Genomic DNA, 26476 nt, shown 5'->3' on the forward strand with positions numbered 1-26476 from the left:
AAGCGCCACTCAGTGTCGCATTGGAGGCGATTTTAACCTGTAATTGAACATTTGCGATGACAGTGGAACAGTGATAATGTTTTAGAAAACTGTATTAAACTTGAACTGTATTTCCTAAACTCTTTTGACGTAGGACTACGTCTAACCGGAAGATATAGGGGGTGAAATGGAAATATAGGCACTGAACAAGTAGGAAAAAATGCAAGATTTGGAACGCTTATAACTCGAGCATTTCTCAATAGATCGCAAAGGTTTTTGCATCAATTGATAGGAAATATATCTACGCATCTATCATAATGAATAACATTTCATTTTTCTTGAGATAAATAATTGAATAATTGTGAAATATCGAGCATTGTCAAAATGCACTATGTGCCCATTTTTGATTGGTCCATTTTGTGCTCCTCAAATCGAACCGACCAAAACGGGCAACCAGAGCAGCAGCGAAATAGAATGAACCACGATTGGAAAGGAAAAAGAAAAAAAATGAACGAAACATTGGTCGCAGTGTCACACATGCGTAATTCTCGAGCCAGCCAGTCAGCTTAAAAATCCCCGCTTCGCTGCCGTAACGATCATTCTCTTTCAAACCGTACACCACATCAGTTCGCATCACAACACATCAACAAACCAACCCAAGCAGCCATGTCTGGACAAGGCAAAGGAGGAAAAGTGAAGGGAAAGGCAAAATCCCGCTCGAACCGTGTTTAGTTTCGGCCGCCGAAGTGATTGAGCTAGCTGACAAAGCTGCTCGCGACGATAAGAAAAACTGCATTCGGATCAGAACACATTCGGTGGACATCAAGACAACAGGCAGTTGCAGCGAGTGGCGAGTGGCAAACGCAATCGCAAAACGGCAGCAGGTAGCAGAAGAAAAAAGTTTGTTCTTTTAACAATCTGCTTTGGTGGCAAATCCAGAACAAGGCGGCATCGAGGGCGTTCGAAATGGTTTTTTTTAAAACCACGAGTACAAAGTTTTCTAAATTGGAACCATTCCATAAAACAAGGCGCTTATCAGGGCCATTAAACCTTTCAAAAAAGAGTTTACGAAATACAGTTAAATGCTTTCTACAATAATATAATAAATAATAATAAAACACAAATTGATTTTTTCATAATTTATTTGCCAGGATCTGATGAGTATGTGAATTTGGCAGTTGTTCTGAGATTATTGATAGTTGGGGACTTTCCTGATTATTCAATTTTCACCAATTCTTAAATTGTTTCCAGATTGAAAGTACAGTAATTTACAATTAGTTCGACATTTAGCTTATTGGACGGACATGTAATGCGACATAATTAGTTGGACATTTTTGTAAACATAGAGATCCAAATTATGACCCCACATTGAAAGTCGACACTGTACCACTGTCATCGAAAATGTTCAATTACAGGTTAAAATTACCTCCAATCCGACACTAAGTGGTGGTAATGCGACGTGCCATTGAATGTAATTTACTGTACAATATGTCACAAGCTGGATGGGAAGAAATTTTCAAACTGTGAAAGCTGTGGTGAGTGGCAAACGCAATCGCTAAACAGAAAGGTTTAGCCGAACAAGATGGGGATATCGAGTGATAACAAAACAATAAACTCTTTAGATTGAAGATAATTTTGTGATCCTGAAAAGGACCCTTTTTAGCCTGCATGTGAATCCAACGAGCGAACAAATCGTGATGAATGTATTTTTTTGCCATCGCTGCCTTTTAACGCTCATTCGTTCGTCTCGTTGGACTCGTCCCTTTGGCTGAGTCTGCCGATTTGTCTCTATCCTGTGAGTGTGTACCGCTAGAGTATAAAATACGTGGACCCCAAAAAAATATGTTATTTTCTTTCAAACCGTAAACAAACCGTGTGGTTGTACGGCATCGTTTAACATCGCATCGCATCACATCGACAAAGCAACACAAGCAGCAACGTGGACGTGTTGACGTAACAAAGGAGGACAAGTGAAGGGAAAGGCAAAGTCCCACTCGAACCGTGCAAGTGTGCAGTTCCACGTAGGTGTATTCGCCAATTTCTCCGCAAGGGTAGCTAGGCCGAGCGCGTTAGTACCAGTGCACCAGTCTACCTAGCTGGCGTTATATAGTTTCGGCCGCCGAAGTGATCGAGTTAGCTGGCAAAGCTGCTCGAGACGATAAGAAAACCCGCATTCAGAACAGAACACATTCGGTTCGGTGGACATCAAGACAACAGGCAGTTGCAGCGAGTGGCGAGTGGCAAACGCAATCGCAAAACGGCAGCTGGTAGCAGAAGAAAAAAGTTTGTTCTTTATATAATCTGCTTTGGTGGCAAATCCAGAACAAGGCGGCATCGAGGGCGTTCGAAATGGTTTTTTTTTTCAAAATCACGAGTATTAAGTTTTCTAAATTGAAACCATTCCATAAAACAAGGCGCTTTTCAGGGCCATTAAACCTTCCAAAAAAAAGTTTAGGAAATACAGTTCAATGCTTTCTAAAACAATATCCAAAATAATAATAAAACACAAATTGATTTTTTCATAATTTGTTTGCCAGGATATGATGAGTATGTGAATTTGGCAGTTGTTCTGAGCTTATTGATTTTCACCAATTCTTAAATTGCTTCTAGATTGAAAGTACAGTAATTTACACTTATCTCGACATTTAGCTAATTGGACGGACCTGTAATGCGACATATTTAGTTGGACATTTTTGTAAACGTAGAGTTCGGGGTCCACATTATGACCCCACATTGAAAGTCGACACTATACCACTGTCATCGCAAATGTTCAATTACAGGTTAAACAATATGTCACAAGCTGGATGGGAAGAAATTTTCCAACTGTGAAAGCTGTGGCGAGTGGCAAATGCAATCGCTAAACAGAAAGGTTCAGCCGAACAAGATGGGGATATCGAGTGATAACAAAAACACAACACCAAAGGTTTTTTTCAGAACCATCAACATATTCATAAAGAGTAAACAGTAAACTAATCCAGTTTTCAGGTAGATAGGTAGGTATTCACGTAGGAGAAGAAAATAAAACAATATATTTAAAATAAATATTTAACAAAAGCTGTCCCCTTTGTATAGTCCTACGTCACTCCGGTTATGTCCCCGACATTACCCACCCGTCTTTTTTGGAAGGTTTAATGGCCCTGAAAAGCGCCTTGTTTAATGGAATGGTTCCAATTTAGAAAACTTAGTACTCGTGGTTTTGAAAAAACCATTTCGATAAGTTTGTATAAAGAACAAACTTTTTTCTTCTGCTACCTGATGTCGTTTTGCGATTGCGTTTGCCACTCGCCACTCGCCTGTTGTCTTGATGTCCACCGAACCGAATGTGTTCTGTTCCGAATGCGGGTTTTCTTATCGTCGCGAGCAGCTTTGCCAGCTAACTCGATCACTTCGGCGGCCGAAACTATATAACGCCGGATGGTGCACTGGTACTAACGCGCTCGGCCTAGCTACCCTTGCGGGGAACTCCAGATCAACACGGTTCGAGCGGGATTTTGCCTTTCCCTTTACTTTTCCCCCTTTACCATGTCCAGACATGGCTGCTTGGGTTGGTTTGTTGATGTGTTGTGATGCGAACCGATGTGGTGTACGGTTTGAACGAGAATGATCGTTACGGCAGCGGAGCGGGGATTTTTAAGCTGACTGGCTGGCTCGAGAATTACGCATGTGTGAGACTGCGACCAATGCTTCTTTCATTCTTTGTCTTTTTCCTTTCCAATCGTGCTTCATTCTAATTCGCTGCTGCCGCTGGTTGCCCGTTTTGGTCGGTACGATTTGAGGAGCACAAAATGGACCAATCAAAAATGGGCACATAGTGCATTTTGACAATGCTTGATATTTCACAATTATTCAATTATTTATCTCAAGAAAAATGAAATGTTATTCGTTATGATAGATGCGTAGATATATTTTCTATCAATTGATGCAAAAACGTTCGCGATCTATTGAGAAATGCTCGAGTTATAAGCGTTCCAAATCTTGCATTTTTTCCTATTTGTTCAGTGCCTAGATTTCCATTTCACCCCCTATATCTTCCGGTTAGACGTAGTCCTACGTTAAAAACGTGCTTATTGGCGAAATTTCGTGAGAGGATTGTCACGAGAAATGTCAATGAAAAAATTATGGAAAGTGGCTCGAAACATGAGAAATCGCTCTTCATCGAATGAAAGCGAAGAATATTCACATCGATGGATTTTTAATTTTGCACGGAAGGTTTGTCCCGATTCCGCTCCTGTGCAAAAAATTGTTCGAGATATACCACAAGATAGGTGCGATCTTGATTCCGAGTTTTCGATGGTAGAATTCTCTCTTGCTCTCCTTTCTTGTAACAATTCGGCTCCAGGAACAGATAGAATTAAGTTCAACTTGTTAAAAAACTTCCCTGATGTGGCGAAACATCGCTTGTTGAATTTATTCAATCGGTTTCTGGAGCATAATATTGTTCCAGATGATTGGAGACTAGTGCGAATTATAGCTATTCAAAAACCCGCAAAACCCGCGTCCGACTTCAATTCGTACCGCCCAATAGCAATGCTGTCTTGTATACGGAAATTGTTGGAGAAAATGATCTTGTTTCGCCTTGATCGTTGGGTTGAAACGAATGGCTTACTCTCAGATACACAATATGGGTTCCGCAGGGGCAAGGGGACGAATGATTGTCTTGCGTTGCTTTCTTCAGAAATTCAAATGGCTTACGCCGAAAAAAAACAAATGGCTTCAGTATTCTTGGACATAAAGGGGGCCTTTGATTCTGTTTCAATAGAGGTTTTGTCAGACAAATTACACTCTCGGGGTCTGCCGCCTCTGTTGAATAATATGTTATATAACTTGCTTTGTGAGAAACAGTTGAATTTTTCTCACGGGGATTCGACAGTAAATCGGGTCTCCTACATGGGCCTCCCCCAGGGCTCATGTTTAAGCCCCCTTTTGTACAACTTCTATGTAAGCAACATCGACAATTGCCTTACACAAAATTGCAGCCTAAGACAACTTGCAGATGATGGAGTGGTGTCTGTCGTAGGATCAAACGAATCCGACCTGCAAGGACCCTTACAAGATACTTTGAACAATTTTTCAACCTGGGCCATTGGGCTAGGGATCGAATTCTCCACGGAGAAAACAGAGATGGTGGTTTTTTCTAGGAAGCATAGAGCAGCAAAACCAAAGCTTCAACTTTTGGGTAAACCGATCACTCATGCTATGTCATTCAAGTATCTTGGGGTCTGGTTCGACTCCAAATGTACTTGGGGGGCCCATATTAGGTATCTGAGTAAAAAATGCCAACAAAGAATAAACTTTCTCCGTACAATTACCGGCACCTGGTGGGGAGCCCATCCCGAAGATCTTATAATGTTGTATCGAACAACTATTCTCTCAGTGATGGAGTATGGCAGTTTCTGTTTTCAATCAGCTGCCAAAACACACCTCATTAAACTCGAGCGAATTCAGTATCTTTGTCTCCGTATTGCGTTGGGATGTATGCCCTCAACGCATACCATGAGTCTCGAGGTTTTGGCAGGCCTACTCCCACTAAAAGATCGCTTCAATTTATTATCTCTTCGGTTCCTCATCCGGTGTAAGGTTATGAACCCATTGGTGATCGGAAATTTTGAGCAGCTTATCGAGCTAAATTTTCATTCAGGATTCATGAGCTCATATCATGAATTCATCTCCATGCAGGTTGATCCTTCTTCGTATACTCCCAACCGTGTTTGTTTTCCTGACTACATCAATTCCTCTGTACATTTTGATCTGTTCATGAAGGAGAAAATCCATGGAATTTCAGATTATCATCGATCGGTGATCGTTCCTACGATCTTCAATGCAAAGTATGGGCGTGTCAATTGTGATAATATATACTTTACTGATGGGTCCTCTATGAATGAGTCCACAGGATTTGGAGTGTTCAACGAAATATTTAGCACCTCCCACAGTCTTCAGAATCCTTGCTCTGTGTATATTGCTGAATTGGCAATAATACATTGGGCGCTGGACAGCGTCGCCTCACGACCTGTTGAACACTATTACATTGTAACGGATAGTCTTAGCTCTGTCGAAGCTATCCGTTCAGTGAGGCCGGAAAAGCACTCGCCGTACTTCCTTGAGAGAATACGAGAAAATTTGAGTGCTTTAACCAGACGCTGTTATGTCATTACCTTTGTCTGGGTCACTTCACATTGCTCAATTCCGGGTAACGAGAGGGCTGACTCATTGGCAAAGGTAGGTGCAATTGAAGGCGATATTTATCAGCGTCAAATCGCTTTCAATGAATTTTATTCTTTAGTCCGTAAAAATACCATCGCTAACTGGCAACGTAAGTGGAACGAAGATGAATTGGGTCGGTGGCTTCACTCGATTATCCCTAAGGTAAGCCTCAAACCATGGTTCAAAAGTCTGGACTTAAGTCGGGACTTTATTCGCACCTTCTCTCGACTCATGTCCAATCACTGTTCGTTATACGCGCTACTCTTTCGTTTTAATCTTGCCGATGGCAATATCTGTGCTTGTGGCCAAGGTTACCACGACATCGAACACGTTGTTTGGTCGTGCGAGGAGTATCTTGTTGCCAGATCGAATTTAGAAAACTCTCTTCGGGCTAGACGAAGGCAGCCCAATGTGCCGGTGAGAGATGTGTTGGCTCGGTTAGACCTTGATTACATGTCCCAAATATATGTCTTCCTAAAAGCTATCGATCTTCGTGTGTCCTTATATCCTAATATTCTCCTTTTCCTTTTCCTTCGCGAGAAATCAAATTCCTTCTTACTAACAATAGAATAAGGTGAAATGTAAATACATGTTAGATATAAGATAGGCTTAAGAATTGAGTATGATGAATGTGAGTGCGAATGTGAGTGTGAACATTGTCAACATATCCTTATATCCCATCCTTTTCCTGAAACAAAATGTCACCCTTCTAAACTCGAGCAAGCCGCGAGTAATCGGTTCTCTACTTCATTAACATTAGAATTAATAAAAAAATGTTTATATATACTTGTAACTATACAGATAGGAGTTTGGCTCCTTTAAACTTATGTAACTGAGCCTGTAAAAATAAACGATTTAATAAAAAAGACGGGTGGGTAATGTCGGGGACATAACCGGAGTGACGTAGGACTATACAAAGGGGACAGCTTTTGTTAAATATATATTTTAAATATATTGTTTTATTTCCTTCTCCTACGTGAATACCTACCTATCTACCTGAAAAATGGATTAGTTTACTGTTTACTCTTTATGAATATGTTGATGGTTCTCAAAAGAACCTTTGGTGTTGTGTTTTTGTTATCACTCGATATTCCCATCTTGTTCGGTTAAACCTTCCTGTTTAGCTATTGCGTTTGCCACTCGCCACAGCTTTCACAGTTGGAAAATTTCTTCCCATCCAGCTTGTGACATATTGTTCAGTAAATTACATTTAATGCCACTCACTGAAACTAATTGTTGCCTTGCCGAACCGAAGCTGCTCTGTTCTTGATGCGTGTTTTCTGATTGTCATGAGCAGCTTTGCAAGCCAACTCGAGCACTCCGACGGCCGAAACTCTATAATCGCTGTTAGGTATACTGGTGCTCCGGCACCAATCCGTTCGGCCTAGTTACCCTACAATTGCCGTACAATCACACGGGTTTACGGTTTGAAAGAAAATAAGATATTTTTTTGGGGTCCGCGTGTTTTATACTCTAGCGCAATTTAAGAATTGGTGAAAATCAATAAGCTCAGAACAACTGCCAAATTCACATACTCATCATATCCTGGCAAACAAATTATGAAAAAATCAATTTGTGTTTTATTATTATTTTGGATAATGTTTTAGAAAGCATTGAACTGTATTTCCTAAACTCTTTTTTGGAAGGTTTAATGGCCCTGAAAAGTGCCTTGTTTTATGGAATGATTCCAATTTAGAAAACTTAGTACTCGTGGTTTTGAAAAAAAACCATCTCGAACGCCCTCGATGCCGCCTTGTTCTGGATTTGCCACCAAAGCAGTTTGTATAAAGAACAAACTTTTTTCTTCTGCTACCTGATGCCGTTTTGCGATTGCGTTTGCCACTCGCCACTCGCTGCAACTGCCTGTTGTCTTGATGTCCACCGAACCGAATGTGTTCTGTTCCGAATGCGGGTTTTCTTATCGTCTCGAGCAGCTTTGCCAGCTAACTCGATCACTTCGGCGGCCGAAACTATATAACGCCGGCTAGGTGGACTGGTGCACTGGTACTAACGCGCTCGGCCTAGCTACCCTTGCGGGGAACTCCAGATCAACACGGTTCGAGCGGGATTTTGCCTTTCCTCCTTTACCATGTCCAGACATGGCTGCTTGGGTTGGTTTGTTGATGTGTTGTGATGCGAACCGATGTGGTGTACGGTTTGAATGAGAATGATCGTTACGGAAGGAAGGAAGGTATTGTATTATAGAGACTTTAAACTTTTGCAGTTCATTCGTCTCTAGCCTTGAGAAAGGCCTTTTGAAAACTCTACTCTACTCTACTCCAGCGCTACCACCTCCGCCCTCTTGCCTTGAGAAAGGCACTCGATCCCTCGCCGTCCAACTCGTCCAGCAACGATGTTGTCCAGTCGGTGTCCACACAAAGAATGATCGTTACGGCAGCGGAGCGGGTATTTTTAAGCTGACTGGCTGGCTCGAGAATTACGCATGTGTGAGACTGCGACAAATGTTTCGTTCATTTTTTCTTTTTCCTTTCCAATCGTGCTTCATTCTATTTCACTGCTGCCGCTGGTTGCCCGTTTTGGTCGGTACGATTTGAGGAGCACAAAATGGACCAATCAAAAATGGGCACATAGTGCATTTTGACAATGCTTGATATTTCACAATTATTCAATTATTTATCTCAAGAAAAATGAAATGTTATTCGTTATGATAGATGCGTAGATATATTTCCTATCAATTGATGCAAAAACCTTTGCGATCTATTGAGAAATGCTCGAGTTATAAGCGTTCCAAATCTTGCATTTTTTCCTATTTGTTCAGTGCCTAGATTTCCATTTCACCCCCTATATATTCCGGTTAGACGTAGTCCTACGTCAAAAAAAGACGGGTGGGTAATGTCGGGGACATAACCGGAGTGACGTAGGACTATACAAAGGGGACAGCTTTTGTTAAATATTTATTTTAAATATATTGTTTTATTTTCTTCTCCTACGTGAATACCTACCTATCTACCTGAAAACTGGATTAGTTTACTGTTTACTCTTTATGAATATGTTGATGGTTCTGAAAAAAACCTTTGGTGTTGTGTTTTTGTTATCACTCGATATCCCCATCTTGTTCGGCTGAACCTTTCTGTTTAGCGATTGCATTTGCCACTCGCCACAGCTTTCACAGTTGGAAAATTTCTTCCCATCCAGCTTGTGACATATTGTTTAACCTGTAATTGAACATTTGCGATGACAGTGGTATAGTGTCGACTTTCAATGTGGGGTCATAATGTGGACCCCGAACTCTACGTTTACAAAAATGTCCAACTAAATATGTCGCATTACAGGTCCGTCCAATTAGCTAAATGTCGAGATAAGTGTAAATTACTGTACTTTCAATCTAGAAGCAATTTAAGAATTGGTGAAAATCAATAAGCTCAGAACAACTGCCAAATTCACATACTCATCATATCCTGGCAAACAAATTATGAAAAAATCAATTTGTGTTTTATTATTATTTTGGATATTGTTTTAGAAAGCATTGAACTGTATTTCCTAAACTTTTTTTTGGAAGGTTTAATGGCCCTGAAAAGCGCCTTGTTTTATGGAATGGTTTCAATTTAGAAAACTTAATACTCGTGATTTTGAAAAAAAAAACCATTTCGAACGCCCTCGATGCCGCCTTGTTCTGGATTTGCCACCAAAGCAGATTATATAAAGAACAAACTTTTTTCTTCTGCTACCAGCTGCCGTTTTGCGATTGCGTTTGCCACTCGCCACTCGCTGCAACTGCCTGTTGTCTTGATGTCCACCGAACCGAATGTGTTCTGTTCTGAATGCGGGTTTTCTTATCGTCTCGAGCAGCTTTGCCAGCTAACTCGATCACTTCGGCGGCCGAAACTATATAACGCCAGCTAGGTAGACTGGTGCACTGGTACTAACGCGCTCGGCCTAGCTACCCTTGCGGAGAAATTGGCGAATACACCTACGTGGAACTGCACACTTGCACGGTTCGAGTGGGACTTTGCCTTTCCCTTCACTTGTCCTCCTTTGTTACGTCAACACGTCCACGTTGCTGCTTGTGTTGCTTTGTCGATGTGATGCGATGCGATGTTAAACGATGCCGTACAACCACACGGTTTGTTTACGGTTTGAAAGAAAATAACATATTTTTTTGGGGTCCACGTATTTTATACTCTAGCGGTACACACTCACAGGATAGAGACAAATCGGCAGACTCAGCCAAAGGGACGAGTCCAACGAGACGAACGAATGAGCGTTAAAAGGCAGCGATGGCAAAAAAATACATTCATCACGATTTGTTCGCTCGTTGGATTCACATGCAGGCTAAAAAGGGTCCTTTTCAGGATCACAAAATTATCTTCAATCTAAAGAGTTTATTGTTTTGTTATCACTCGATATCCCCATCTTGTTCGGCTAAACCTTTCTGTTTAGCGATTGCGTTTGCCACTCACCACAGCTTTCACAGTTTGAAAATTTCTTCCCATCCAGCTTGTGACATATTGTACAGTAAATTACATTCAATGGCACGTCGCATTACCACCACTTAGTGTCGGATTGGAGGTAATTTTAACCTGTAATTGAACATTTTCGATGACAGTGGTACAGTGTCGACTTTCAATGTGGGGTCATAATTTGGATCTCTATGTTTACAAAAATGTCCAACTAATTATGTCGCATTACATGTCCGTCCAATAAGCTAAATGTCGAACTAATTGTAAATTACTGTACTTTCAATCTGGAAACAATTTAAGAATTGGTGAAAATTGAATAATCAGGAAAGTCCCCAACTATCAATAATCTCAGAACAACTGCCAAATTCACATACTCATCAGATCCTGGCAAATAAATTATGAAAAAATCAATTTGTGTTTTATTATTATTTATTATATTATTGTAGAAAGCATTTAACTGTATTTCGTAAACTCTTTTTTGAAAGGTTTAATGGCCCTGATAAGCGCCTTGTTTTATGGAATGGTTCCAATTTAGAAAACTTTGTACTCGTGGTTTTAAAAAAAACCATTTCGAACGCCCTCGATGCCGCCTTGTTCTGGATTTGCCACCAAAGCAGATTGTTAAAAGAACAAACTTTTTTCTTCTGCTACCTGCTGCCGTTTTGCGATTGCGTTTGCCACTCGCCACTCGCTGCAACTGCCTGTTGTCTTGATGTCCACCGAATGTGTTCTGATCCGAATGCAGTTTTTCTTATCGTCGCGAGCAGCTTTGTCAGCTAGCTCAATCACTTCGGCGGCCGAAACTAAACACGGTTCGAGCGGGATTTTGCCTTTCCCTTCACTTTTCCTCCTTTGCCTTGTCCAGACATGGCTGCTTGGGTTGGTTTGTTGATGTGTTGTGATGCGAACTGATGTGGTGTACGGTTTGAAAGAGAATGATCGTTACGGCAGCGAAGCGGGGATTTTTAAGCTGACTGGCTGGCTCGAGAATTACGCATGTGTGACACTGCGACCAATGTTTCGTTCATTTTTTTTCTTTTTCCTTTCCAATCGTGGTTCATTCTATTTCGCTGCTGCTCTGGTTGCCCGTTTTGGTCGGTTCGATTTGAGGAGCACAAAATGGACCAATCAAAAATGGGCACATAGTGCATTTTGACAATGCTCGATATTTCACAATTATTCAATTATTTATCTCAAGAAAAATGAAATGTTATTCATTATGATAGATGCGTAGATATATTTCCTATCAATTGATGCAAAAACCTTTGCGATCTATTGAGAAATGCTCGAGTTATAAGCGTTCCAAATCTTGCATTTTTTCCTACTTGTTCAGTGCCTATATTTCCATTTCACCCCCTATATCTTCCGGTTAGACGTAGTCCTACGTCAAAAAAAAAATCTTAACGAAACCTAATCTATCCTAATTCCTACCGACTGACTACTCAGGTAGAGTTGGTTCAATCTATTACCTACTGAAAAATTTCTCTATTGAAAGAAAAATTTTAACGCTTTCGCGTGAGTTCTGTTACAATACTAAAAAATTTATTCAAAAGTTTCACAATATATACATGGTTCCTTAAACTAAGATTGACGAGGAACATCTCCTCTCTCTCTCTTGAAAACCGATAACATATCGGTTTCGTTTAGATCATCTACCTTCCTTGTCCCTTCTTCTAGCGTATGGTAACGTGCAGTCTGAGACGGCTGCACTACCCTAAGAAAATACCTTAAGTTTATAGCACCTCGTCGGTGCGCCTATCTTATTCTTGGATTTCCCCTTTCCATCCTTCGCTCTAAATAACATCCTTTTATTTTATTACACCCTGCTGGTGTATCTGGCTGAGCGCAGCTAGGGATGGAAAAGGGTAATAAAAATGCATCCTAAATGATGCATGCATTAAATTGTTTACCGGACGCTATTTAAATATTCGTCCATTCTGAATTTATGACCGGCAATAATTTCGAACTACAAGCGTTTTCTAGCCTAACAAAACACTTGAGCTCTTACATCTTTTAATTGCCTTACATTGGTCCTTTCTAAACGTTTCTATACCTCGCTTGGAGGTCTTTTCTAAATATAATCTCAAATATTGCTTATCTTATGGATCTGTAACTCGATCCGCGATAAGCCTCAGCTGTCCGTAACATTCCGGACTCCGTAAATCTACTACATAGATTTACTCAATTATAGACAACTATCACGGTTTAAAATAATAGGAATATTTCTTGATTCTTCCTGAACTCTATTTAGCCGTATCATGTCTAATAACGAAGGCGGATCATCATTTCTTCTATTATTTTGTCTATTACTTCTTCTCTTTAATTTTATGTATACGTAAATTCCTACTATTATAATCATTGAAATAACAGTTATGGTACCTCCAAATGTATATACGTGTTTCTTTTTTATAAAATCGTCTTCAGGTATTACTGTATCCTTTATATCTACCTTTTCATATGGATTTCTACTCGAGATAGTTGTATTCAAATTTTCATTTATGTTTGGTTTTTCTAGTACATATGGTAGTTTCTGAATAGGTTTAAAAAATATTCTAGCTTCCCTGTTATGTCCAGATATTTGGGCATAACGAATAGTTTTTTCTGTTAGGATCTTACAATCTGGGAACAGTTCTATGATCGCGTTCTTATAAGGCGGTGACATGGCTACATTATTACAATGGATTATTATCTTGCTAGGGTCGCTCGTTGTGTACAATATAGAGTTGATCTTATTCAATTTTGTTAACATGGTGTATGGTTCTTCCATCATCTTTGTTGAGCATTTTTGTTTTATCGTTTCATGAAGTAATGCTCCAGCTATGCAATCTGGAACTCTGGTTAATTCTGGCTGATTTACCACATAATGACTTTCATTAAGCTTTATTAAATTTCCATCTGGGTAAAAAAATTCATGTTTATTATTAATTGCTATTACATGGTGATCTATTTTTATAACACTTCCATTTTCAGGAATAGGGATTACATTGAATACTTCGAAGTTTTCCTTATTAATAATTACATTTTCCATTATTATATTTACTGTTCCATTTTCAATTTTAATGTTGTATTTAACTGCAAGTGGGTCTCTAAGGATTGAGTATCCTTCTGGTAATTGCTTCTTTATATTTTGAATTGCCTTTTGCATTTCATTTTCGGCTAAAGGGTGAGTCTTAATTATCCTGTATTTTCGAGTTATGCCATCAATCAATTGCAAAGCTAACGTTGTGGTCTCAAAACATTTTCTTGCGAATATATTAGTTCTTTCTTCGGAATACTTTCCCTTCAAAGATAACATTCCTTCATTTAGTCTACGAATTCTTACGCTTAATTCATCTCCCATATTTTTGCTTCTTTGATTCAATAGTCTCATGGTTTGTGAGATATCATGAAGTTTTGCTCTTCGTGAATACGCAAAGACTGTACTTCGTCTTCCACATCATTACTCCCAAATAACAGGTCTTTCAAAAACCCAAGTATTCCACGACTCCTTTTTGATCGTGATAAAAAATTTATTTCTTGTTTTGCATTGTTACATTGTCGTTCTATCGACATTACAAGTTCTGTCAAAGCGCTGTCTTGAGTTACATTCCCCATGAACTTCAAGGTTCTTTCTAAGTTCGAATGAATAGAGTCTAGCATAGAAATATCGTCGTTAGGAATTAAGTTGGATACAATATTTGTCCTCCAAATTCCTCGCTTTACTATACATGACCCAACATGATCAAACATTAAACCCCCTTCCTCAATAGGCTGGATGTTGACGGCATTTGTCAAATTTACCAGTACTAGAATTGCCATTGCGGTTACGATAGCCTTTTGTATCGTGCCGGTATATGGTCTTATTTTACCTATGACTTTCTTTTTTGTTTCTTCTAGCTTTGTGTGCCAGTTCTCCCATTTTTTCTTTAGTGCTGGGTTTAATTGTTCATCCCATGTTATTCCACTTTTCCAGAGCTCCTGCATTAGAATTCGAGATTGAATTGTTATATGTGATAATAAACCAAGTGGATCGTAAACACTCATGCTTTGTGAAAGCAGTTTTCGTTTCGTAAACTCCTGTGTAACAGGAATATCCACCTTGTAGCGAATAAAATCCTTTTTTGTATCCCAATACACTCCGAGTACTTTTTCATATGATTCCTCAAATTTTCCTAATAAGTCTTCTTTAACTTCCGTTCTATTTTCTTCCGGGATTTGTCCCAATAGCTCATTACTGTTGGATATAAAATTTCTGATATTGAAGTGCCCATATTTGTGAATGGTAATAACTTCGTTCACAATTTTTGAGGCATTTTCTAAATCGTCGAAACTATCTAGGTAGTCATCCACGTAATGGTTGTTTTGAATGGCCTCTACTGCCTGAAGATGACTTTCTCTGAATTTCTCAGCATTTGTGTTTTTAACAAACTGTGCGCATGCGGGCGAGCAGGTAGCTCCAAAGGTCATCACTTGCATCACATACACGTCGGGATCTTCGTCAAAGTTTTCCCTAAATAAAAACCTTTGGGCATTTTGATCTTCCTTTCTTATTTTAACTTGATGAAACATTTCTTTGATGTCTCCAGTTATCGCAAATTTTCCTTCTCTAAATCGTATTAACACTCCAAATAGCGACGTCGTTGCATCCGGGCCTTGTAATAAATTCGTGTTTAGGGACTCTCCCTTAACCTTAGCAGCGGCATCAAAAACAAGCCGTGGCTTTATGGGCTGTTTATTTAGGTTCACAACTGTAAAGTGCGGTAAGTAAAATATTTTTGGATCACGTTGCTGCTGTTCTGTGGGAGTGAGTTTTCTAGCGTATCCCTTGGTTTCATATTCCTTTATTTTCTCAACATACCATTTACGTAGACATTGATTTTTACGCATTTTTGATTCTTGACCACGTAGTCTGTTCATGGCTGATTGATAGCTATGCGGAAATTGTACATCCTCCTGTTTCCAAAGCAGCCCAATTTCATAACTTCCTTCTTCATATTTCAAAGTGGAATTCATGATATCAATCGATCTTTTTTCATCGTTAGACATCAAGGTTTTTACAGGTACTTTTATCCCGAAATCTTCTAGGCTAAAATAATTTTCCATCATTTTATTGAAATAATCTGATGAATCAATTTCGTCGTTCATCAGCACGTGTCCTTTCAATTTTTTATGTTCGTTAGTTTGCCCGAACAAAACCCATCCGAGTTTAGTGTTCTGTGCGACTGGTTCATTAAATTTACCTGATCGCGTCTCCCTACCGCTTATCAAAAACGAATGCGGTAAACCTAACAGTATTTTTGGCATAGCATTTTCATATCCTTCGAGAGTTATATCTTCTAAGTGATTGTATTCTCGTCGTAATTCATGAATATTCATTGACTGTGAGGGAAGAGATAATTCCGACACAGTCCTCAAATTATGTATGTTATAACGTTGATTATTGCATCCTTGTATACTTAGGGAAATTTCTTCACTATCTAGTTCTTGCTGAGTTTCGCCATTAGTCCAAACCAGCGTTAAGGGGTTGTTACGCCCTTGTGTTCCAAGTTTATTTTTAATATCAGCGTGAATCAAACTTACTGATGACCCAGGGTCTAAAAATGCGAAAGTTTTAATTTCCTTTTTTCCGCAGCCCAATGTAACTGGAAGGATTTGATACAGTATTTTGTTCTCTTTATTTACATGACAATTAACGCTTTCTGTATTATTAAGGTTAGCATCTCTCTGAGTTGCTCTATGCAGTAATGCGTGGTGTCTAAGTTTGCATCCATCGATTCCACAAGGCTTTGCGATCCTGCAATCTTTTGCCATGTGGTTTGTATAATTACAACATGCTAAACATAGCCTGTGTTTAAAAATAAAATCACTCCTTTGTTGAACGTTCATATTTTTAAAAATTGAACATTCTGATGTCTTATGCTCGTTTCGGCATGCGAAACACTTTGGTAGGCGCTTCGGCCTATATTTTTGTTCCTTTACAGCATGTGTATTCAGATATCCGCTCTTATGAGGTTTTTCTTTCCTCTCCGACTGTAGCATCGTGGCCAACTCTTCTTGAGGTTTTAACCAATTATAAAGGTCCTCTAGCGTCGGTATAAATGGATCAATTATATCTCTTGTTTTCTTTGTATCAGCTACAAACTTGATCCATTGATGATGCAAGTCGTTTGGAAGTTTTAAAACTAAATCACGAATCAATCTAGGATCATTGAGATATTCATCGTGTTTTAGTATTTTTATATTTGTCACGAAACAATCAAGCGATGTTACAAAATCAATCATTGTTTGGGGTGATCCAAAATGTGGATTCCTCGCATTTAGCATTTCCTTCAATAAATTCGAATAAATGGTTTCGGGATTTCCGAACCGTAGATTTAGTTTTTCCATTATTTTTGGAACATTAGCTTTATCGATTAAAAGAGCGCTCACTAATTTCAGCGCGTCTCCTTTGAGATATTTCTGTAAACGATTTATATTTTCTAAATCGGAAAAGTTTCCTTGAAGGGTAGTTTCTTCGAACGTTATTTTAAATCTAGGCCATATCTTATATGACCCATCAAAATAGGGGAGGTCTAAGAGAGATTGCCGGTGTAACAGTCTATTTGAATCAGGGGTTTCTTCTCTACCCTCGTTCTTAATTTTAAGAGTTTCTACTAGAGCCCGCATAGATTCTCTATGGATATTCATCATCTCTTCTATTGGTGTTGGTTGTGTTTTTTGAAGTCTTAACAATTCGTTCTCTATGGTCTTGCATTTGGGGCATATCCATCTTTCTGTTTGTTTAGGTTTTTTATTTAGGCCTGCGCATGTCAAATGGAACCATCGGTCACATTCATCGCACGCGACTAAATCGTCCCTAGAATCAGGCTCATTGCACAAGCGGCAATTGCCATTCTTATTCCTAATGAATTGATAAGACATGACTAAACTAAAATGGAAAAATCACACCTTTTTTGTTGATCCGGTCCTATCTCCGTCTTTCCGTGTTGGTGCTTGGGCGATTCTCTCCTTGTCCTGGGAGGCCTTCTGGCTCGGATGTTGTTGTCACCTCTGGTGGTGCTACTGCTGGTGCTGCTGCGTCTACTGCTGCTTAAGGTTTTTGCTGGTTAATTCACTTATATTTGTCTCCGTTTGAAAGGAACACTTTTGGCATCCACTGCCGGTTTCTTAATCAATTCACAATGTTTATTTCGGTTGAAAGAAACACTTTTGGCATCCACTGCCGATTGAAGAGTTCGCAAATTATCTTTGAAAAAGACTTTTTATTCGCGATTAACACTGTTGGCATCCACTGCCGATAAATTTTCGCGAATTATCACTTCTCGCATCCACTGCTGAGAAGAGTTCGCGAGTTAACTTTGAAAAAGACTTTTTATTCGCGATTAACACTGTTGGCATCCACTGCCGATAAATTTTCGCGAATTATCACTTCTCGCATCCACTGCCGAGAAGAGTTTCACTTTTGGCATCCACTGCTATTTGAAGAGTTCGCGAATTAACTTTGAAAAAGACTTTTTATTCGCGATTAACACTGTTGGCATCCACTGCCGATAAATTTTCGCGAATTATCACTTCTCGCATCCACTGCCGAGAAGAGTTTCACTTTTGGCATCCACTGCTATTTGAAGAGTTCGCGAATTAACTTTGAAAAAGACTTTTTATTCGCGATTAACACTGTTGGCATCCACTGCCGATGAATAGTTCGCGAATTAACTTTGAAAAAGACTTTTTATTCGCGATTAACACTGTTGGCATCCACTGCCGATAAATTTTCGCGAATTATCACTTCTCGCATCCACTGTCGAGAAGAGTTCGCGAGTTTCACTTTTTTCCACTTTGGAAATCTTCACTGCTCCTCTCTGGAGCCACCATGAAAAATTTCTCTATTGAAAGAAAAATTTTAACGCTTTCGCGTGAGTTCTGTTACAATACTAAAAAATTTATTCAAAAGTTTCACAATATATACATGGTTCCTTAAACTAAGATTGACGAGGAACATCTCCTCTCTCTCTCTTGAAAACCGATAACATATCGGTTTCGTTTAGATCATCTACCTTCCTTGTCCCTTCTTCTAGCGTATGGTAACGTGCAGTCTGAGACGGCTGCACTACCCTAAGAAAATACCTTAAGTTTATAGCACCTCGTCGGTGCGCCTATCTTATTCTTGGATTTCCCCTTTCCATCCTTCGCTCTAAATAACATCCTTTTATTTTATTACACCCTGCTGGTGTATCTGGCTGAGCGCAGCTAGGGATGGAAAAGGGTAATAAAAATGCATCCTAAATGATGCATGCATTAAATTGTTTACCGGACGCTATTTAAATATTCGTCCATTCTGAATTTATGACCGGCAATAATTTCGAACTACAAGCGTTTTCTAGCCTAACAAAACACTTGAGCTCTTACATCTTTTAATTGCCTTACATTGGTCCTTTCTAAACGTTTCTATACCTCGCTTGGAGGTCTTTTCTAAATATAATCTCAAATATTGCTTATCTTATGGATCTGTAACTCGATCCGCGATAAGCCTCAGCTGTCCGTAACACCTACTTTGTTTATAATGAACAAAACGAACTTATGATAAGCTCCCCGCTATCGTAACACCAAAACATAAACAAAAATTCCTATCTTAAAACTAGACGCTATAAATCACACGATCCACAAACAGGATCGTGCAGGAGAAATGTATTTATTTATTTGGGATCGATCCGTCCCTATCATAAAACTATACCTATTATTCACACGATCCGGAAAAAGGATCATGCGATAATGATGTGTTTATTTTGCCTCGATCGGGCCCTATCGTAAACTTGGGTAAATAAACCCGTCTGTTATTATGGGGTCGCTGCATCTCCCCCTACTCAATGAGTTTTAGGGGAAACTAGAAGAGTTTTCCCTAAAATTGGTTCGAAAGGCTAATATATTCTAATCAATTTGTTTTATTATTTTGACGTAGGACTACGTCTTTCATTTCTATACCGGGGTGTAAAATCAAAGTTTCGAAAACGAAAGCGTTACGCCGGAGACCGAGATTTTGAGCGTTAATAGCTCCTAAACAACTGAACGAAATGGTATGATAAACAATTCATTCGAAAGATAAAATGTCTACGCGTTATATACTTGTTACTTTTTGATCCAAAAACTTGTTTCAATAGTCTTAAAATTGCTTTCAAAACAGGCTATTGAAATCACCAATCGGTATATAAGCGAGCGGCGCTCGGAAATCCACTCAGTTCTAATTGAACAGCGATTGGAGCATGTTGTCGCTGTTGCGGTGAAGCTCTTTATTTATCATGAAAGCGCGGATGAACGGTGTCACCAAGAGCCTGTTTGTGCACCCTATGCCAGAAGGGAACCTATCAGGAGGAGAGTGATGCCACAAACGGTTCCCTGGGAAGACATCGCTACACACACATACACGCGCGGCTATTAACAGGTGGTTATCGAGTTGGCATTAACCACTGGTGGGCTTCCAGTATCGAGGAAAATGTGGAAATATCTAATCGTTACTGAGAATAATCTGCCAGTTCCTCTGGGAATTTTCCAAATATATTCATGTGAAAGAGTTTAATTGAATGTTTTCTATCCATGTTACACTGTGACCAAATATTTTCAATCAAGTGCTATTAACAGGTGGTTATCGAGTTGGCATTAACCAATGGTGGGCTTCCAGTATCGAGGAAAATGTGGAAATATCTAATCGTTACTGAAAATAATCTGCCAGTTCCTTTGGGAATTTTCAAAATATATTCATGTGAAAGAGTTTAATTGAATGTTTTCTATCCATGTAACACTGTGACCAAATACATTTGGTTTTGTGGTTTTTCAATCAATCGCAATTAACAGGATAGCTTCAGAAGATTATTCTTCCCCATCAGTAGGATATTTCCGTATCCAATATTGTATGCGCCCGCAATCGATTATTGCTCAGTCGCCGAAAGTTCCGAGCCCAGAGAGTTCATTCCCCTCTAGTTTGCCTTCCAAATTGCCATCGTAAACCACACCTTCTCTCGGTTCAATCACACACAAAAAGCATACTTAAGCGATATTCTGGTGGTGAGACACATTCATTTTTCGTGAGGACATCGACAAGACAACATCGTTGCCTAACGTGCTGGAGGAGGTGGACGGCGAAGGATCGACACATACACGCGCAGAACTCTTTCCGTTAGGATGCCATTCAGCATCGAGAAAGTTCCGGAAAGATCTAATCATTTCTGGAAAATAATCTGCCAGTTCCTTTGGGAATTTTCAAAATATATTCATGTGAAAGAGTTTAATTGAATGTTTTCTATCCATGTAACACTGTGACCAAATATGTTTCAATCAAGTGCTATTAACAGGTGGTTATCGAGTTGGCATTAACCACTGGTGGGCTTCCAGTATCGAGGAAAATGTGGAAATATCTAATCGTTACTTAAAATAATCTGCCAGTTCCTTTGGGAATTTTCAAAATATATTCATGTGAAAGAGTTTAATTGAATGTTTTCTATCCATGTTACACTGTGACCAAATATGTTTCAATCAAGTGCTATTAACAGGTGGTTATCGAGTTGGCATTAACCACTGGTGGGCTTCCAGTATTGAGGAAAATGTGGAAATATCTAATCGTTACTGAAAATAATCTGCCAGTTCCTTTGGGAATTGTCAAAATATATTCATGTGAAAGAGTTTAATTGAATGTTTTCTATCCACTGTTTTCTATAACACTGTGACCAAATACATTTGGTTTTGTGGTTTTTCAATCAATCGCAATTAACAGGATAGCTTCAGAAGATTATTCTTCCCCATCAGTAGGATATTTCCTTATCCAATATTGTATGCGCCCGCAATCGATTATTGCTCAGTCGCCGAAAGTTCCGAGCTCAGAGAGTTCATTCCCCTCTAGTTTGCCTTCCAAATTGCCATCGTAAACCACACCTTCTCTCGATTCAATCACACACAAAAAGCATACTTAAGCGATATTCTGGTGGTGAGACACATTCATTTTTCGTGAGGACATCGACAAGACAACATCGTTGCCTAACGTGCTGGAGGAGGTGGACGGCGAAGGATCGATACATACACGCGCAGAACTCTTTCCGTTAGGATGCCATTCAGCATCGAGAAAGTTCCGGAAAGATCTAATCATTGCTGGAAAATAATCTGCCAGTTCCTTTGGGAATTTTCAAAATATATTCATGTGAAAGAGTTTAATTGAATGTTTTCTATCCATGTTACACTGTGACCAAATATGTTTCAACCAAGTGCTATTAACAGGTGGTTATCGAGTTGGCATTAACCACTGGTGGGCTTCCAGTATCGAGGAAAATGTGGAAATATCTAATCGTTACTGAAAATAATCTGCCAGTTCCTTTGGGAATTTTCAAAATATATTCATGTGAATGAATTTAATTGAATGTTTTCTATCCATGTAACACTGTGACCAAATATGTTTTAATCAAGTGCTATTAACAGGTGGTTATCGAATTGGCATTAACCACTGGTGGGCTTCCAGTATCGAGGAAAATGTGGAAATAACTAATCGTTACTGAAAATAATCTGCCAGTTCCTCTGGGAATTTTCAAAATATATTCATGTGAAAGAGTTTAATTGAATGTTTTCTATCCATGTAACACTGTGACCAAATATGTTTCAATCAAGTGCTATTAACAGGTGGTTATCGAATTAGCATTAACCACTGGTGGGCTTCCAGTATCGAGGAAAATGTGGAAATATCTAATCGTTACTGAAAATAATCCAATATTGGATGCATAAAACCTTGTGCCTCCAACGTAACGCTCTCGTTTTCGAAGTTCTCCAAATATTCATTCATTCAGAATGAATTCAGATTCAACTTCATACAAATGATCTCTAAATCAACGATAGTCCTACGTCACCCTTGCGGTTATACCATAGATATAACCCACTTCCTGTTTTTTTTATAAATTAAACTTTTTTCATATATGTATAAATGTGTATAACAATATCTTGTTTGCTATGTTATCTTTATCCTAATCTACCGTTTTTCTGTATATATTAGATTCATACTATTATTATTATTATTTTAACATTGAATTTACTTTTTTTTTAATTGCATTATCTCATGTGCATTTTCTCATAATTATAAATATAATATTTTTGTTATTATTTTTATTCCACTCTTGCATAAACTTTTCTTGTTTTTTAAATAAAATCGTTATTCTTATTGTCCGTCCGCTGACTGGCTGCTCACCTTCCACTGTGACTCGTCAATTGATTGCTTATGTTCCGCTGTGACTCGTCAATTGGTTGGTCTCTGATACTAGGTGTGGGCTGCCGCTTGCCTCCTCTTCACGTCACGTTATCTGTCTTTCTCTCTGATGCGTGTTCTTGGGTCCTATTCTAGAACAACCTTTTAGAATGGTCCATAAGTCCACCACGCCTTCCATTGTTGGATTGAAATTAATTTTGTTTATCAGTTTTTGACGTAGGACTACGTCTAACCGGAAGATATAGGGGGTGAAATGGAAATCTAGGCACTGAACAAGTAGGAAAAAATGCAAGATTTGGAACGCTTATAACTCGAGCATTTCTCAATAGATCGCGAAGGTTTTTGCATCAATTGATAGAAAATATATCTACGCATCAATCATAACGAATAACATTTCATTTTTCTTGAGATAAATAATTGAATAATTGTGAAATATCAAGCATTGTCAAAATGCACTATGTGCCCATTTTTGATTGGTCCATTTTGTGCTCCTCAAATCGTACCGACCAAAACGGGCAACCAGCGGCAGCAGCGAAATAGAATGAAGCACGATTGGAAAGGAAAAAGAAAAAAATGAACGAAACATTGGTCGCAGTCTCACACATACGTAATTCTCGAGCCAGCCAGTCAGCTTAAAAATCCCTGCTCCGCTGCCGTAACGATCATTCTCCTTCAAACCGTACACCACATCGGTTCGCATCACAACACATCAACAAACCAACCCAAGCAGCCATGTCTGGACATGGTAAAGGAGGAAAAGTGAAGGGAAAGGCAAAATCCCGCTCGAACCGTGTTGATCTGGAGTTCCCCGCAAGGGTAGCTAGGCCGAGCGCGTTAGTACCAGTGCACCAGTCCACCTAGCCGGCGTTATATAGTTTCGGCCGCCGAAGTGATCGAGTTAGCAAAGCTGCTCGTGACGATAAGAAAACCCGCATTCGGAACAGAACACATTCGGTTCGGTGGACATCAAGACAACAGGCAGTTGCAGCGAGTGGCGAGTGGCAAACGCAATCGCAAAACGGCATCAAGTAGCAGAAGAAAAAAGTTTGTTCTTTATACAAACTTATCGAAATGGTTTTTTTCAAAACCACGAGTACTAAGTTTTCTAAATTGGAATCATTCCATAAAACAAGGCGCTTTTCAGGACCTTCCAAAAAAGTGTTTAGGAAATACAGTTCAATGTTTTCTAAAACATTATCCAAAATAATAATAAAACACAAATTGATTTTTTCATAATTTATTTGCCAGGATCTGATGAGTATGTGAATTTGGCAGTTGTTCTGAGCTTATTGATAGTTGGGGACTTTCCTGATTATTCAATTTTCACCAATTCTTAAATTGTTTCCAGATTGAAAGTACAGTAATTTACAATTAGTTCGACATTTAGCTAATTGGACGGACATGTAATGCGACTTATTTAGATGGACATTTTTGTAAACATAGAGTTCGGGGTCCAAATTATGACCTCACATTGAAAGTCGACACTGTTCCACTGTCATCGCAAATGTTCAATTACAGGTTAAAATCGGCTCCAATGCGACACTGAGCGGCGCTTCGGCACGTCGCATTGAATGTAATTTACTGTCACAAAGCTGGATGGGAAGAAATTTTCCAACTGTGAAAGCTGTGGCGAGTGGCAACAAATCGCTAAACAGGAAGGTTCAGCCGAACAAGATGGGGATATCGAGTGAAAACATAACAATAAACTCTTTAGATTGAATATAATTTTGTGATCCTGAAAAGGACCCTTTTTAGCCTGCATGTGAATCCAACGAGCGAACAAATCGTAATGAATGTATTTCTTTGCCATCGCTCCCTTTTAACGCTCATTCGTTCGTCTCGCTGAGTCTGCTGAGTCTGGCTCTATCCTGTGAGTGTGTACCGCTAAAGTATAAAACACGCGGACCCCAAAAATATATCATATTTTCTTTCAAACCGTAAACCCGTGTGGTTGTACGGCATCGGCATCGTGGCTTAACAAAGGAGGACAAGTTGAGGGAAAGGAAAATTCCCACTCGAACCGTGCAGGTGTGCAGTTCCCCGTAGGTGTATCCGCCAATTTTTCAGCAAGGGTAGCTAGGCCGAGCGCGTTAGTACCAGTGCACCAGTCCACCTAGCCTTCGTTATATAGTTTCGGCCGCCGAAGTGATCGAGTTGGCTGGTAAAGCTGCTCGCGACGATAAGAAAAACCGCATTCAGAACAGAACACATCAAGACAACAACAGGCGGTTGCAGCAAGTGGCGAGTGGCAAACGCAATCGCAAAACGGCATCAGATAGCAGAAGAAAAAAGTTTATTCTTTATACAAACTGCTTTGGTGGCAAATCCAGAACAAGGCGGCATCGAGGGCGTTCGAAATGGCTTTTTTCAAAACCACGAGTACTAAGTTTTCTAAATTGGAATCATTCCATAAAACAAGGCGCTTTTCAGGGCCATTAAACCTTCCAAAAAAGAGTTTAGGAAATACAGTTCAATGCTTTCTAAAACATTATCCAAAATAATAATAAAACACAAATTGATTTTTTCATAATTTTTTTGCCAGGATATGATGAGTATGTGAATTTGGCAGTTGTTCTGAGCTTATTGATTTTCACCAATTCTTAAATTGCTTCTAGATTGAAAGTACATTAATTTACAATTATTTCGACATTTAGCTAATTGGACGGACCTGTAATGCGACATATTTAGTTGGACATGTTTGTAAACATAGAGTTCGGGGTCCAAATTATGACCCCACATTGAAAGTCGACACTGTTCCACTGTCATCGCAAATGTTCAATTACAGGTTAAAATCGCCTCCAATGCGACACTGAGTGGCGCTTCGGCACGTCGCATTGAATGTAATTTACTGTACAACATGTCACAAAGCTGCAAAGCAAAGCAAAGAAATTTTCCAACTGTGAAAGCTGTGGCGAGTGGCAAACGCAATAGCAAAACAGGAAGGTTTAACCGAACAAGATAGGAATATCGAGTGATAACAAAATACAACACCAAAGGTTCTTTTCAGAACCATCAACATATTCATAAAGAGTAAACAGTAAACTGATCCGTTTTTCAGGTAGATTTTCAGGTTCACGCAGGAGAAGAAAATAAAACAACATATTTAAAATATATCTTTAACAAAAGCTGTCCCCTTTGTATAGTCCTACGTCACTCCGGTTATGTCCCCGACATTACCCACCCGTCTTTTTTGGAATTTCATTTGCATCTTCAATTGTAATGTTTGCAATATAGTTTTTCCATTCATTTAAGGCTTTTCGTTCATCTTTCATCATTACTTTAAACATCATGTGCCTCCTGTTCATTTTTAACAGTATTATCAGTTTCCGGCGATAAATAATCATTTTATTGAGACTGTTGTAATCTTTTACTTCAACGTAAAGTGTACAAAGTCATTACTCCAATTATGGAATCCAGTTCCATCATGAATTCTACTACTTTCACTCCAGTGTCCTTAGGATCAGATGGTGATCACGATTCCCGCTTTACTCGACTCTCGAATTGCTCCATGTTGTTTTGGCTCCATCGTCTCACAACACCCAACACCGTTGACCATCGACCTTCCGCATGACTCGTCGTCCATCCATCCTGACCAATCCAGCTGGGATGCCGAATCATTCCTCTTGCCTTGCCTGGCCACGTCTCGCACGTCGTCCCTTTTCAT

This window comes from Toxorhynchites rutilus, chromosome 3 (genome assembly GCF_029784135.1).
Source record: "Toxorhynchites rutilus septentrionalis strain SRP chromosome 3, ASM2978413v1, whole genome shotgun sequence".
NCBI lineage: Eukaryota > Metazoa > Arthropoda > Insecta > Diptera > Culicidae > Toxorhynchites > Toxorhynchites rutilus.